The sequence below is a fragment of the Megalobrama amblycephala genome, linkage group LG16, assembly GCF_018812025.1.
Source record: "Megalobrama amblycephala isolate DHTTF-2021 linkage group LG16, ASM1881202v1, whole genome shotgun sequence".
Lineage (NCBI taxonomy): Eukaryota > Metazoa > Chordata > Actinopteri > Cypriniformes > Xenocyprididae > Megalobrama > Megalobrama amblycephala.
The window spans coordinates 42,112,508-42,127,041 of record NC_063059.1 but is presented as its reverse complement, the minus strand read 5'-3'; the positions used below and the strand labels follow the sequence as shown (position 1 = coordinate 42,127,041).

Below are 14,534 nucleotides of genomic sequence, written 5' to 3'. Positions count from 1 at the left end.
CCCTCACACCAGTCTTTCCCGATTAAAGCCGGAGAACGACCATGACGGATGACCCCAGGGCGACTAGAGGGGGGCCTGCGACCTCACAACAACCGGGAGACTCAGAATGTTAATTTCTGCAGCCGGTTCTGTGATTATAAGAAGTTCAGACTTTTGAAGGAATATTCAGGTTTAAACGCAACATGAGCTGTAAATCATTTCAACTCGTGCATCAGTTTAAAATAACACGCTAAAAAATGGAAGCCTGGAAAGGTAGATTCCCATGGTTTTGAATGTATAATCATGAAGCCTGAAAAAAACAAGTCCTGAATGCAAACGCTCCTAGCTACAAGCTCAATTTCACGTTTTGCATTTCAAAATATGTCAGAATGTGATTCATAATGTGCCGCAAGGGAGTTATGGTGGGTATTAGCATATACTGTCTTCTTCTACAGTCAGTTTCAGGTCAATTACTGACAGCCAAAGACATTTGAAGGAAACTTCAATACTGAGCGCAGCACTGCAGGAAACATTTTAAAGGGATACACTGTATAAATGTTTTTTTTTTGAAGTTGTAAATAAAACAAAGATTTTTCCTGCACCATTTTTTTTTTCCTTTCAAAAATGAACATTCTGTCATTCAAAACCTGTATGACCATTTTTCTTTTGTAAAGAGCCCTGCACATGACATGCAGGGGAAAAAAAGGAATTTGTGTGCACAATTTACTGATTCGTTCCCTCGCTTTGCTAAATTGTGTGCATGATTTACTTATTTGTTCCCTTGATATGCTAAATCGTGCACACGATTTACTGATTCATTCCCTAAATTTGTTAATTTGTGCGCACTAGGGGTGTAACGGTACACGTATTCGTACAGAACCGTTTCAGTACAGGGCTGTCAGTTCGGTGCACGTGTGTACCGAAGCTTTACACTGCAATATTGTAGCCTAACCACCATTAACCACCAGTAATCGCAATAAGCTCTGCGTTTTGTTACTTTCGATAAGAAACAAAGTGTCATCCTTCAAATTCTGTCCACAAAATCACGAAATTCGAACAGAAAATGCCATTTTGATGAGATTTGATGTGCCGTGACAGATCACTGTACAGGCACCGGTAGCGCAAGTGAACGCGATCATCTCTTCCTCTTTAATACTAGCTACAGAATAAACATGAATGAACATCTGAAGGTATGTTGATACAGTACAACTTACTGAAACAGTCATATCTCGTGTAATTGCTTCAATTCAAAGTCCAAAGTTTGTTAGTTCGCTAGAGAAATTAACTTTTTCGCTTAATATATGCACTGTATTAGCCTATATAATCATTATATTTTACTTAAACTTTTAGTGATGTCCTGATTAGGCTATTTAATGTATGTTTAAATAAATCTGTTGTGAAAATGACAGCCACTATGTAGAAATGATTATATTTTAACAATGAATTGGAGTAAAAACATTTAGAAGTTAATGCAAAAACTGCCTTATAGGTGCAGCTAACATGTTTGCATACAATTTGTTATTTGAGTGTTGATTATTTAATCTAAAAATAAAAAGCGATTTTTGTGGGCTCGGTTGTTAACCTTTAATATTATAGTAGCATAATGTTCAAGTAAGGGCTCCCTACAGAGTTTATAGCATTAGCAGAGATCATTTTTTTATCCTTAAGAAACTTTTAGTTATAATTTAATTTAGTATATTTAAAGACAAAAACACATTTTTTTTTTCAGTAAACCATTGTTTAATTAAAAAAAAGCAATTTTATGTTTAGTTTTCTCCCCACCTGCTGTACCGAAAACCGTACCGAACCGTGACTTCAAAACCGAGGTATGTACCGAACTGTGAGTTTTGTGTACCGTTACATCCCTAATGCGCACGAATTACTGATTTGCTCCCTCGATTTGCTAAATTGTGCACATGATTTACTGATTCGTTCCCTCGATTTGCTAAATCGTGCGTGCGACTTATTCATTCCCTCGATTTACTTAATCATGTGCACGAATTACTGATTCGTTCCCTCGCTTTGCTAAATCATGCACACGATTTACTGATTCACTCCCTTGATTTACTTAATCATGTGCACAAATTACTGATTCGCTCCCTCGATTTGCTAAATTGTGCACATGATTTACTGATTCGTTCCCTCGATTTGCTAAATCCTGCACATGATTTACTGATTCGTTCCCTCGATTTGCTAAATTGTGCACGATTTACGGATTCGTTCCCTCGATTTGCTAAATTGTGCACATGATTTACTGATTCGTTCCCTCGATTTGCTAAATCGTGCACATGATTTACTGATTCGTTCCCTCGATTTGCTAAATCGTGCAGGATTTACTGATTCGTTCCCTCGATTTGCTAAATCGTGCACGATTTACGGATTCGTTCCCTCGATTTGCTAAATTGTGCACATGATTTACTGATTCGTTCCCTCGATTTGCTAAATCGTGCACATGATTTACTGATTCGTTCCCTCGATTTGCTAAATCGTGCAGGATTTACTGATTCGTTCCCTCGATTTGCTAAATCGTGCACGATTTACGGATTCGTTCCCTCGATTTGCTAAATTGTGCACATGATTTACTGATTCGTTCCCTCGATTTGCTAAATTGTGCACATGATTTACTGATTCGTTCCCTCGATTTGCTAAATTGTGCACATGATTTACTGATTCGTTCCCTCGATTTGCTAAATCGTGCATGCGACTTATTCATTCCCTTGATTTACTTAATCATGTGCACGAATTACTGATTCGTTCCCTCGATTTGCTAAATTGTGCACATGATTTACTGATTCGTTCCCTCGATTTGCTAAATCGTGCATGCGACTTATTCATTCCCTTGATTTACTTAATCATGTGCACGAATTACTGATTCGTTCCCTCGATTTTCTAAATTGTGTACATGATTTACTAATTTGTAAATCATACGCATGATTTAGCAAATCGAGGGAATGAATTAGTAAATCGTTTGCACAATTTAGCCTACTATTTTTTTCCTTCATGTCATGTGCAGGTCTCCGTACTTCTGTAAAACGAACAACATAAGAAATTATATTTTTGGGTGAACTATCCCTTTAAGTTTGTACAACGCCCTTAAAACCTGACAACTAGCATTAAAGTCTGGAAAAATTAACACACTCACACACAAAAAAACCTAAATCCAGTTACTTTTGCTTCGTTATCAGAAAGCCACAAGGACGAGATGTGATGTAACTACCCATAAAGTACTGTTTACACGGCGCTCACTCCAGCCCACAGGAATTACATCACTAACACATAACCAGACGCTCATCCATCTAGAAAAGCAGCTCCGCCTCCTTTCTGTATTTGTGCAATTTCCTCCGCTACATTTTCTGAGATTTGCTGTCATTGATGTCAGAGCTGTAATTAGGAGGAGTCGACAGCTGGTGAAGGAGACTGTAATCATCCATGAGTCGGTGAACATGGACTCACTGCACATTTAACACATTTGTTTTGGGTTAGTTAGCACATGACATTTGGAAAGCGAGCCGGACCACCTCCTAAACATACAGAGTCAGCATTAACGCCAGCATGATGAAATACCGCAGCAAGACTCAGCAATAGTGTGAAATAAAACCCGTTAAATGACACCCAGAAGTGAGACATCTCTAATGATGTTGGGTTTGGGTTTCTGAAGCACTTGAGCGCTTCTGAGGGAACATTCGGCCGTGTGACAAGCAAACGCACTTCATCTGGACTGTGAACACTGATCGCAGGATTCGAAAAGAAGCTAAATGACTTAAATCAATATGAAATGGCATTCGTAACCCGTTTGACCTCTGCAATCTGACATATTTCACAGTGAAACAGACTATTCGACAAGAGAAAATTGAAGGCGATACTTAATTTTATCCACTGGGACCTGATAAGACGGTGAAAAGTGTCTCTATATGGCATGATGTTGGAGAGAGCAAAAAAACTGAACACCAAATCAGCATATTAGAATGATTTCTGAAGGATAATGTGACATTGCTTTGAAAAAATAAAAAAGCTTCTTTTTGTGCTAAGATTTCCCATGTGGTGTTATTGATCCAGCTCTGGGGTTTTTTTGGCCATCTGTGTGTTTACATGACCGTCTGCCAGCCCACCTGCCCACATGACATGACATGTGACATGCGCTTCAGTCACCTGTGCCCCTGCGTGAGCCGCACAGGAAACCCCTCCGTCACCTGTGACAGATTGACATCTCTACTCATGCTTTATTTTGTAGGGACATGCTGTGGATTGTATCACAAGTGCCACACCAGAAGACCTTGTGAAATATTTATAACTATCAAGATCAATGTTTAAAATAAGAGCTTTTCAAGGCCAGTCTATTGACAGGTTTGGAACACAACAGCTCTGCTCCAAACCCAAAGCAGATACCTTCAAGAAAAGAAGTCTGGTATGATTTGGGACGCTCTACACAGGCAGCACATAATAACAGCAACACAAATAGCACATGAGAGACTTGACTTATCATTAGAGTTTGATGTTAGCATGCCATTAAGTTAAAGGTGAAGTATGCAATTTCTGTGGCACTAGTGGCATCTAGCGGAATGACAATAATATAGGATATTTTGCAAATGCCCCCCTTCTCGCATCACGCCTCCCTCAAATCAAACATCACAATCACAGCTTTTACGTTGCTTGTGGAGGCATGTCTCAACGGGTAAAAGTAGCTTCTTTTAGTAAAAGGTCCAACATATTAGCAAACACTTTTATCTGTGTAGCTATGTGTCATGAGTTAGCGTCTTGCCTATAATAAACCCGTCCGGTGTATCTGCAGCAGGAGCATTCTTTGAGTTTGTCTACACTGGACAAGTCAAGAAAAACAATATAAACTGGAACATTTGTCTTTCTAAATGGGTGCATGATGATACTGTATTGAAGCGATCATTGTAGCGTGTAGCTTCTCAATGCCCCGTTCGCTTTGACGTGTTCATGACCCGTTTAATCTTTGACTGTGTAAATGCACTGAATTTGGTTGAGCTGGAAGGCGATTGACAGATCTGCAGTGTTTTAATGGTGTCTGGGAGGCTCAATGTTTACACTTTCAGGAGAGATAAACCCATGCATGGCATATTAATAGTAGTCAATGAACCGAATGCAACATTTTTTGATCCTGAGACTTTCACAGAATATATAATTTTTCAATATTTAGATCACTGCTATTATTGATTGCTATCAGGATGTGAAGAGAGTTTCAACCACAAAGTGCTTATGAAAAACTTTGCCTACCCTAGCTTTAATGAGCAAATCAGTAGGTGATAATTAGTCATTTTTCTCATGCACAGTTAATTCTGATTGTCTAATGAAGATGAAGGATTTAAAACTGTGACCCCTACAGGGCCAGCCAGAAAGAGCTCTGTTATATGCCTAATCAGGACACTGGAGTTAATCAGATACTGATGATTTCTGTCGTTTATTACTGCTGGAAACTGTATTTTTAACATTTGATGTGATCTGATTGATATAATTAACACTGACAAACAAAAGTCGGTGCATTTGATAGACAGCTTGATTGACAGCAGCTTACAGCCATTTGTATTAAAACATCTAACCGTTGTTTAACCCTTAGAAATTCACCATGGCAAACACAGTTTCTGCCAAATACTATAATTACTACAGTTATTATTATAAAATACATTAAATTAAACCAGGATCTTCTTGAAACACACACTTTCAGCCATGCACAAAATTGTTATCCTGCTAAAAATCCCCATTTTTACCAAAAATATCTTGGAATAGAGGTTTTTAGTATTTGTTCTACAGGTGTGTAATATGTACAGTATTGTCTATGATAATATCGTATTTGTTGTTTTGATGATTTGGAAGCTGACATTATTGATTATGTCACTCACATAGCAAAAAACGAGCTCGATAGGGTTCGCTCTCACTGTGTGATGTAGATGAATACATTAAGAATAATGAGTATTGAGTATTTTGTATGAGTATGAGTATTTTTTCTTATCTTTCTATATGATACAATTAAGTAACGTCACACGAGCAAGAGCACAATTTTCCCCCATTATCAGCACTATTGCAAATGAGATATTGGTTTATTAACATTTGATAATTGACTTAATCTTTTAAACAACCGAGAAGATAGTGATCAAACTACATTTTATAAAAATCACCTGTCAAGTTTATAATATATATTACATCAGCAAATGAAAGTCAAATTGGACAACTTCAGGGATTCATCTCAAGATCATTAATTTATTCAACAGTTCCTATATATTGCCAAAATTATATGTATATATAAAAAGAGCAGTCAAGAATAGAAAATTATTGAAAATATTAAAATCAGGAATGTCAGAATCTGTTGTATGTGTATGCTTTAGAATGCGTAGTTCGTGCATGAAAAAATGTCCGTCAAAATATAACACACAACATGTTGAGTGATGTTCACTAACCAATGTGAGGGGGCAATTTTATTTACAACTATTTGCTAATACTATTTCAGTCTTTTTAAAACTGAATCGGAGCAATGTGAGTAGAACCGGAGGGGTTATAGTGGTGCCGTGACCCGGATGGGAGTGAGGTTAAGGGGGGGGTGATTGTAACGAAGGCCAGCTAGTAAAGAGCTGTGCAGGTAAACTGCAGTGGTGCCGTGACCCGGGTGGTAGTGAGGGTGAGTGTAACGGAGGCCAGTTAGTAAGAGCTCTGTGGGTAAACCCCACTCCCCTCACCTCAAGAAGCGAGCTAGCGACAGACGCTAGAGGCTCCGTCCTTTTTAGCGTGCCCACCTCCCATGCCGGTTCGAATCCCACTAGTCATGGTGCAATTCGAACTGAATCAATATCAATAAAACCCCAGAAAATACTGAGATATTTTTGTCAGTTTCGCACACCCCTGATCCGTTCCAAATAATCTGTTACTCCTCAAGGTCTCTTCATACTCACACAGAATGACTGTGAGAGACTTGAGCTTTTATCTGCTCGAGCTCTTGGGGTGATGTGAGGATGTGAAGGGTCGATTATGGATACAGCAGCGGATCTGGGCCGCTTGAGATTTGATAGGAACAGTTCAGGTTCAGAGATAAGGAGTGTGGACACACACGCAGCCACAGATAAACTACAGCACCGCACGCAGGAATAAAAACACCCAACTGCCCTTTCACCAACATAAAGTGTGCAAGGAGAGACATAAATCTACAAACAAGTGACTTTAAAGGTGCCCTAGAACGTTCTTTCACAAGATGTAATATAAGTCTAAGGTGTCCCCTGAATGTGTCTGTGAAGTTTCAGCTCAAAATACCCCATAGATTTTTTTTTATTAATTTTTTTAACTGCCTATTTTGGGGCATCATTAACTATGCGCCGATTCAGGCTGCGGCCCCTTTAAATCGCGACTATAATACAGTGCATTTACAAAGTTCACACAGCTAATATAACCCTCAAATGGATCTTTACAAGATGTTCGTCATGCATACTGCATGCATGCGTCAGATCATGTGAGTATAGTATTTATTTGGATGTTTATATTTGATTCTGAATGATTTTGATGGTATGCTCCATGGCTAAAGCTAACATTACACACTGTTGGAGAGATTTATAAAGAATGAAGTTGTGTTTATGAATTATACAGACTGCAAGTGTTTAATAATGAAAATAACGACGGCTCTTGTCTCCGTGAATACAGTAATAAACGATGGTAACTTTAACCACATTTAACAGTACATTAGCAACAAATGCTAACGAAACATTTATAAAGACAATTTACAAATATCACTAAAAATATCATGTAATCATGGATCATGTCAGTTATTATTGCTCCATCTGCCATTTTTCGCTATTGTTCTTGCTTGCTTACCTAGTCTGGTGATTCAGCTGTGCACAGATCCAGACGTTAATACTGGCTGCCCTTGTGTAATGCCTTGAACATGGGCTGGCATATGCAAATATTGGGGGCGTACATATTAATGATCCCGACTGTTACGTAACAGTCAGTGTTATGTTGAGATTCGCCTGTTCTTCGGAGGTCTTTTAAACAAATGAGATTTATATAAGAAGGAGGAAACAATGGAGTTTGAGACTCACTGTATGTCATTTCCATGTACTGAACTCTTATTATTCAACTATGCCAAGGTAAAATCAATTGTTGATTCTAGGGCACCTTTAAGTGACTTTATTTTTGTTCAATGGTCTGTTGAGTTTTCTTTAGTGTTTTTTTTTTTTTTTTAATTTTATTTAATTTTTTTTAATATCCTGCTATTTAAGGGATAATATATAGCAAAGTGGAAGTTTCTTTTCTCATACTGAGGGGGTTTATTTAGTGATAAACACCAGATGACTGTATACTTTCATGGCAATTACGTAATGTATTCAAGAGAACAGTGTTTACAAGATTAGCTGTATAATCCTGTCAAATATGTCCAGCAACAAGCAGTAATGCTCCTACATGTGATGCATACATTTACGATTTATGTATTTGGATTACAGTTTCAACATAAACTAATAAACTTGATGTAATGCATATTTGTTCATCCTACATAATGAAGCAGGTAAAAAAAAATAGATAAGAGGTAAAAAAAAAAGGGTAAGATGCACTCAAAAAATTGTTGCATAGTTTATTATTATATAGTCTATTTGATTTTATTTAAATAATCATATTTTCAAAATGCATTTATTAAAACTGCTTAGAATCAGCATAGATATTTTAATTCTGACAATAATTACATTTATTCTGCTCATGTTCAATGTGAAAATAATTATTTATACCACTGCTTACAATTTCTGACATTTTGGCTACATGAGATTCTCCAGTTGTGTTGTTGCTGGAGTATCCAAAGCGTGAGCTGTAAAGGCTCCGCCCACTTCTGGAAAGCTCATTTGCATTTAAAGGGACACACACAAAAATGGCATGTTTTTTCTCACACCCAAATAGGGGCAAATTTGACAAGCTATAATAAATGATCTGTGGGGTATTTTGAGCTGAAACTTCACAGACACATTCTGGAGACACCAGATACTGATATTAACACATTCAGTTTATTAGTACTATTACAGACATTTTAGCCATTTCATGTATGTATGATGGGCAAATATGCATCATATTAAGTGTATTCGTATGTTTGTTAAAACTGTGAATGGAAATTACATATGCAATTCAAATACATAAATCTTGAATTTAGGCATAAAAAATCTTGAGTCCAGCATAATCCTGTATACAGTGTATAAATGGAGCTGAATGTCCACAGTGTTGCAGTGAAAGGACTGAACACAACAAGCAAAACCCGACACAAAGAAAATGGCCCCTCAGATTCAGAGTCTTGGCAGCGCAGCAGGAAAGCTTTTAGCCACAATATCAATCAAGTCCCAGATCGCTCATATTTATGAGGATTTGAGCACTTCACTCTGAGAGAGCCGCATGTCTCTGGATATTACCTCATCTCTCACCAGCATACATGAGAGCAAAGCAACACACATTACTAAAACTTCACTAATGCACACGTCTGACACGTTAATCAAACAACTGGTAGATAATGTTTTACTAAACTTAACAGATAAATGACCAGTAAACATCATACTATTGTACCAGAAAATTTGGCCAATACTATTATAGTAAACTTGAGAAATTTTGAGAAAACTAATAGTAAACTTAAAAGAAAAAAACTAAACACATAAAGTGTTGTTGAAGGAATATGACAGACACTTGACTAGTAAATGTCACACATACTGTTATAGACCTACTAGTGAAGATGCTCTAACGGTTGACTTAGTACAAAAGTAGGAATATTAGTGAACTCAAAAGATTTGACTAGTACTGTTATATAGTAAACCAATGCTATCAGTAAACCTTAAAATACCACTAAACTTAACAAAAAAATGAAACAAATGACAGATACTGTTCCAGTTAACTTCGCACATACTACACTATAGTAGACTACTAATAAAGACTACTAGTAAGCTGCAGAAAACTACCCATGCTAAACTAGAAGTAAACTTTAAAGATGCCATACCAGTAATCTTTACTTAGACCAGTGAAGTAAACTTCAGTGCCAAAACCTCTCTATTTTTGTCACAATGACTACTGGTTTGTGAAGTTTGCATGTCTCTGACATCTATTAATGAATTTCATTATGAATGCACATACACGATTGTCTCCATCACCTTGATGAGCGAGTAAACCGCAATATTCTAGAGAATAAACCCATGAGCTTTTGCTATGAATAATACAATAAGCTGTTATGCCTTGAAGCAGGTAATGAATACTTCATGATTGGTGCGGGAAGTTACAAACGTCTGTCTGCTTAAACATCATCCTCCGGCAGCGGTGCTTTATGCTGCTGTTGCTTTGAAGGCATTAGCTGCGATCGCTGATATCACAGGATAAAGACGCCCTGCCGATCTATAAAAAGCTAATGCAACTTGTTTTGCCAAAGTAAAAGCAACTCTAGATTTTTATTGATGAAGATTATTTGATGAAGTGTAATATCTGCTGGAGAAGGAGGATGAATCATCATCTTAAAGTGGATCTCAAATCCTCAGGGAAACAGCCTGGACTTGACAAGCTTCGTCACGTCTGCTGTAAATATGCTTTAATTGGATCCTGATGATGTGACCTCAGTGGAATTCTGATTGGTCAAACACAGTGGCTGGATAAACTAATCAACGGCCTGAGTTGTTTCTTAGCAACCAATCAACTAGTCACAGTGGTTCCATGTTTAACATAAATGCTATAGAGTGCAACAGTGTCCGCCCAGTTTATCAGCTGCGTTGGTTCCGGAAGTATTTTTTTCTTTTCATTTTTCCCGTAATTTATTTATTTATTTTTAAAGTCTTCGTCAAAGCGCTGTAAGCCGTGAACCAAGCCAACCCTCTACAAGGTGAATCATAACATTACAGACTTTGATTTGAAGCAAAAAAGTTTTTAAAAATCTTAAGTGTTTAAAAACTTTATTGGTGAAAGAACTACAATCCCATGAAAAATTGTGTAAATATATATATATACACACACACAAACACACAAATACTTAAATATTTTGAGAGTGTAGTCAGATCGACTCTGTTACGTCATTCGCAGTGCTTCATGGGAGTGGGCGGAGCTAAAGTGAGTTTTGCTTACGACTCTCTGATTGGTGTAATTTTCTGTACAGCATCATGGGTAATGTAGTTTCTCACCAGGAATAAATGATTATTTTAAAAATAAACAGAAATAATGCGGGCTGGCGGCTATCCCATTCATTTTCTCCATCGAGGAATATATATATATATATATATATATATATATATATATATATATATATATATATTTCTTTTTTAGCTTATCCTTGTGGTAAAAATCCCTATGAGGAAATTAAATAGGAAAAATGCTTTCAGAACCAACATCGCTGATAAAGTGGGCATCCACTGTTGAACTGTATTAGTAGCCTCACCTTTATAGCCTACATAAAACCACATTCACAGCCCATTTTATGCCCATGTGTATCTCAGAATTTAACAGGATATTCAATCAGGGAAAAACAGAGTGTGGGACTTTGCATTAAAATTAAACAACAGTCCACTCAGCCTAGGTGATGTAAATGTAAAATTAGTTTTTGCATATTGATGAAACTAATAATTGTACAAAATGTGCATTAATGAATTGTGCACAATCAAAACCAGGAACATGTTTTAAGCAAGTAAATGTTGATGTCGTGTCGACTATGCAGCAGGCCTTGAAAAAGGACATGCAACCTGCATGTTGATACCAGGAATGAGTAATCTAGACTAAGTTAGATGCTTTTACCCAAAGTAGTGGAACCAGAGAGGTTACGTTGGTGCCGTGACCCGGATGGGAATGAGTGTAATGGAGGCCAGCTAGTGCGAGTAAATCTCACTCCCCTGGCCTCAAGAGATGCTCTAGAGGCTGCGGTCCTTGTTAACGCACTTGGCTGCCATGCCGGAAACGCCGGTTAGAATCCGGGGGCAAGTAGAACCAGAGGGGTTACAGAAGCACAATTATCACTGGGACAATTCACCTGCAAACCCTGTTGTTCACATTTACTACAGACCCATGAACTCATAGCAGAAACCCTGTGGTTGGGCGATTAGTCCTGCAGTTAAAGGCGTGTAACACATTAGAGATGATACAGTGGTCAGAAATGATGTCATAGCTCTCAACCTCCATCTGTCCGCCTCTACTGCTCTCCTCTGCAGACCACAGAAACCACAGCTCAGAGCTTACAGGAAAACATCAGACTGCCGTCTGCCCGCCGCTCCTCTCTGCACGGACACACTCAACTGCTGGAATGTGATTAGTGTGGATGAAGGATCGGTTGTAGTACATATAGTACATGCTGTCAGGTTCAGTGCAGCCAAAAATGAACAATCGGTCATCGTTTACTCACCCTGATGTTTCTTTTCTTCCATGGAACACAAAACAAAACGCCCCTGTTGCACTTTTGCATGCAATGAAAGTGATTCCTTCAAAAAATGGCTTTTAAGGCAAAGCACTAGAGGCAGAAACATTGTTTTCAGCTTTTTCATGCACTGGTCAATTTTGAGGTATGTGGCTACTTGGCTTTCATAATATATTGCTTCATACTAGTGCATGGAAAACATCCAAAATACACTTTTAAGTGCTTATTTTATTTTCTCAATTTGCATCTGTAGATTTAAATTACAATACATTTATTTAAAGGCTGTGAGTTTTTTTCTCTACTTCAGCAGTACTTACATACACTAAAATTGACAGTTTTATTCCTATCTATATACTGAAGGTTTTTACTGAGGGGTTTTTTCATATATCATTCGCCTGATATATATTCAACATTTTATTCCTAAAAACATGGTGAAAACGCCTTTTTCCAGGCTGCTGACAGTGTTTTCTGATTTATGGAGTGATAAAAAGAGAAATCCAAAATCCCCTCTGTAAAAACCTTTAAATCTAATATGTCAACAAAATTAAGCAAGAATTCTGAACCTGGCTTTATCTAATGTTCAGATTTATGTTCTAGAATTATATGCAAATTAATGCATATTTAATTAGATAATTCCTCATTTGCATATTTAAACATAACATTTCAGAAAACTTGCAATGCAAAAAATGTTTGCACTTCTTAATGTAATCAATCAACTGGGGAAATATGCTGATGTCTATTAGAACATTTTTTTACCCTATTCAGCTGGGGTGTCTTGTATTAAAATGACAATAATCACCATAAAAGTATAATAAAATGTGCATAGGACTTGTTGAAAATGTTGACTTATTCAGTAGACATTCAATAGCTTTGTATGATGAATGGACTGATGGGTTTAGTTGTTTTCCCCCTTTGCTTTTACTAATATTAACTATTACTGAATATGATAACATCTGCAAATGTCTTCAATTTCTTAGATTTCAGTCTCTTGCATATTATTGTTTGATTGACTTCATTCACTTGCACAGAAAGAGCAGCATGAACTTTCTGCTAATCAGTTTGATTTGTGTTGCATGGAGGACAAACAGGTTTCAAAACAACATAAGGAAGAGTAAAGGATGGCTGGAAGTGAATGTTTTGACCATATTATTTTATGTTTTTCTGCTGTTTTGATTGTCAGGGGACGAGACCGTCTTTACTAACTGTGTGTGAGAAAGCATACAATGTTGTTCCTTCTGTCTGCGTGTATCAATCCATTATTTCCCAGAAATCCAGTGACAGGGGACCTGCCAGCAGATGTTACCGTTCACCATGATCTGCAGCGCTTTGAGAAACGCAGCGAGAGAGGAAATGCGTGATTGTGAACTGACACACTCACCAGATATGAAGTTTGTTCCAGTGTCAGTCATCTCAAAAGGGCATTGCTTGTCTTTTCAAGGGCTTCTGGGAAACTGCAGTGATGCCACCTGTAGCCATGACAACAGAGAGAGAGAGAGTGAGAGAGAGAGAGAGACGATGCTTGCTTAATGATCCATAGAGAAATATATAACACAGAGAAATGCAGATTTCATCATCAACATGAGAGAAGAGAACTGTATAGCTCTATACTATTTTTGTACTATTGTCTCATTCGTGTCTATTTTTATTTTTGCCAAGGTATTTTAATACAAATATCATATACTTCGCTGAAACATAAGTGAGAACTGGAAGAGCAGCAGACATCAGCAGTAATGATTAAGCAGTCATGTTGTGACTATATTATGAGCTTTTACACACATTCATCACTGTGAAGTGTTTATATAACAACTAAAAATAATGCTATGTGCAACAACTGGAGCTCCAGAGAAACAGACATCTCAACGCTATTCATATTTCATCAGCACAGAAGAGACCAAAGAGAATATCATGAAAAATTAACAACATTATGACAGTGGGTTTGAACTGCTTGTGTTGAGAACACATCTTCATGGATTATTATGAGTTGTGTTTATTAAGTCGACTTTACTACTAGTTGCAATTAGCAACAATTTTGACTCGGTCAAGTAAACAAACACCCACTTCACTCCAGTTCAGCACACTAAACTCTCACATTTTCTTCAGAAAGATCTAGTTATTATTCAAATCGTGACTGATTTCTCTCAACAGCACAGGAAGAATCAATAACGGTTTTCTGATACGAGTTCACGCGCATTTGAAAGGTGGGTAG

At 37.4% G+C, this 14,534-nt stretch overlaps 1 protein-coding gene across 2 annotated transcripts in view; it reads right to left on the bottom strand.

The window, feature by feature from the left end:
- lrfn1 (leucine rich repeat and fibronectin type III domain containing 1) overlaps window positions 1–14,534 on the bottom strand; it is a 160,316-nt gene that overhangs the window by 40,837 nt on the left and 104,945 nt on the right. For both annotated transcript variants that reach the window (XM_048161049.1, XM_048161046.1), the window contains exon 2: window positions 13,707–13,794. The gene's annotated coding sequence lies outside the window, so the exon portion shown is untranslated. The remainder of the gene's footprint in view (window positions 1–13,706; window positions 13,795–14,534) is intronic.